This window comes from Pinus tabuliformis, chromosome 6 (assembly GCF_031772625.1).
Source record: "Pinus tabuliformis cultivar Carrire ecotype Pingquan chromosome 6, CPIR1, whole genome shotgun sequence".
NCBI lineage: Eukaryota > Viridiplantae > Streptophyta > Pinopsida > Pinales > Pinaceae > Pinus > Pinus tabuliformis.
Window position 1 is genome coordinate 1,953,529,615 of NC_142292.1, and position 2,505 is coordinate 1,953,532,119.

Genomic DNA, 2,505 nt, shown 5'->3' on the forward strand with positions numbered 1-2,505 from the left:
TTTTTTGGGTGTTTTTGACCTCCTGGAGACTCAGATCTTGCCCATATTTCTTGTCCGGGCACCACTAGTCATGAGTATCCATGATGAATCCAAAAATGCAAACCATTCCTCATTTGGAGCTCTAGATTTTTAGCGCCGCGCCACTGGGAGAAAAACCCTGTGTTTTGCCCAAAAATTCCCCAAATTTCTTGAAATTTGGGCTGGAGGTTCTTTATGGGGTATTATGATGGGCCAAGGAAGCCTCAGCCAAGATTCAAAGCTGATCTTGCTCTTTTTCCTCTTTTTCTTTTCTTGTTTCTTTCCTCAATTTCGCCTTCAAGCTCCTTATCCGGGCCCTTGCACTCATATTTCATGTCCTGTAATGATAAGCCATGTGTCTCAGCAAGGCAAGGTCCTGATCAACCTTGTCTAGTAGCCTCTCCAAGTGCATGTTCATTCTCTCAAGATGGGCCTCCCGATCCTCATCGATCTCTTGCTCTAATGATGTGAGCTCAACTCTTCTCCTTTGAGCAACTTGGCGATGCTCACGAATGTTTTGCAGCTCCATAATCGCCCGCTGGTTCTCAAGCTGCTTGTTTCTCTGCTCCAGGTACTTCATGTTCCACTTGGCCCTCTCCAGGTCAAGGGATAACGCCTCACTCACTGATTGCTGCTCCTGGATGATCTCTCCAAGCTCTACATTTGTAGGTTCTGTATCTATCTCATCATCATGAAGGAGAACGAATTCTCTGTCTCATTCACCTGATGGCTCACCTAAAGGCCCCTCATCATGCATGGGATCCTTACCTTTGTCTTGTTCCTGTGTCGTCGATGTAGGAAGCGAGGCCCCTTCTACCCCGGGTGGAGATAACACTCGCTTTGCCGCTACAAACAAATGTCTACTGCCTCTCTGATAGGTGATTAATACTGGCATAGTAGCAGTCTCATGGCGCTCATACTGATGTGAAGGACCACCTATCTCATGCTCTGCCTCTGATACTACTTGTGGAGAGCTGAAGAAGTCACGGGAGATGAAGTCCTCCCACGAAATTCCCTGCAATCCTAACTGATGATCCACCAAAATCCAGATAAGAGCAAAGTGATAAACACTGTTGAGCTACTGCTAAAGGGTCTTATGCTGCATGAAATTTTTCATCCTCTCTATGTTCCTGCAAATGAAAAATGGGAGGTTCATCATCTGCACCCTGGTAAAGTGCATGATCAACCTAATCTGATAGGCATAAAGGCGAGAAAACCTCCCCTCACAATTGAAGTACTTCATGATCAATTTCATGAGCAGAGCATACTCATCTCTCAAAAATCTGAATGGGAAAACTCTCATGAGCTGACTCAAACAACTGGCCTTAATGTAAGGCTCATAATGATGCCTCTCCACCTTCTTCTTATTATGCCACTGTTCTCCAACATTTGGTATGCCTGTTGCCACTGATATGGATTCGGGTGTCAATGTGAAAGTGACCCCAGCCAAGATAGACTGACCTCCATGTAAGTGAAGTGCAAAAAGAAGGGCCAAGTCATGATGAACTCTGACATTTTCCACCCTTTGAAAAAATTCAAAACATGCTAGGTGCTGGAAACATGACATAGCAAGAGGGCATGCCTGCAACTCAGTGAGGGTGTTTGGCTCATCTCTAACATGTTTGCCACTCCAGTGATGTCTCCTCAGGGCCTGTTCTCCTGAAGCTGTATCACTGTAGGTCTCCAACTCATACTCTGATGAAACCTCGGATGCCATGACTGCTATTTATAAACTGTATTTAGGCTGCCCCTTTGATGATGGTGAAGCTGGGTGTTGTTTTGATATCTTGCAATTAGAGTGTCTTCACAAAAAAATTGGGTGAGTTTGGCAATTTCTGGGCACTTTGTCTCTGTGCGTCGCGTGCAAATCCCAGTGCACCATGCTCCGGGTGTGCACCGCGCTAGTTGTAATTTAACACTGCAGGTGAGCTCTTTGTGCATCGCGCCCTGTGTGTGTGCCGCGCCCCTGCCTGTGTGCGCTGCACACCCTGAAACCCCCTCAAACTGCTCGAAATCGTGCAATTTCTCACTCAAACAGTTTGAAATGTTCTCCCAAGAACTTGGTTGCACAATGAATTGGATTCATGATGGAATTTGTGTATTAGGCTTGGAGGTCATGTTTTAAATTTTCTTTTTTAAAAAACCCACTTTCTAATGTCTTGTTTGGCACCTTTTTCACTGACTTTAATATAACCCTGATTTTCAATTTTTCTCTGAATTTTGGGCTCAAACGATGAAATTTTCGACACTTTTTACGGGGATTGCATGACAGAGCATTTGGCCACGGAAACCATGACTTCACCTGAAGAAATCAACTATAGACCCCTTTCGAAAATTTTATCACCAATAACACTGTTTGAATTTTCTTCAAAACAGAGTTTTGAAGAATAGTCGAAGTTTATCAATATGATGATGAAACTCTGCGAGTCATTACTTTGCAAGAGCATCACTCTGACCTGCATGGCTTTACTGGACATACGTAAAGAC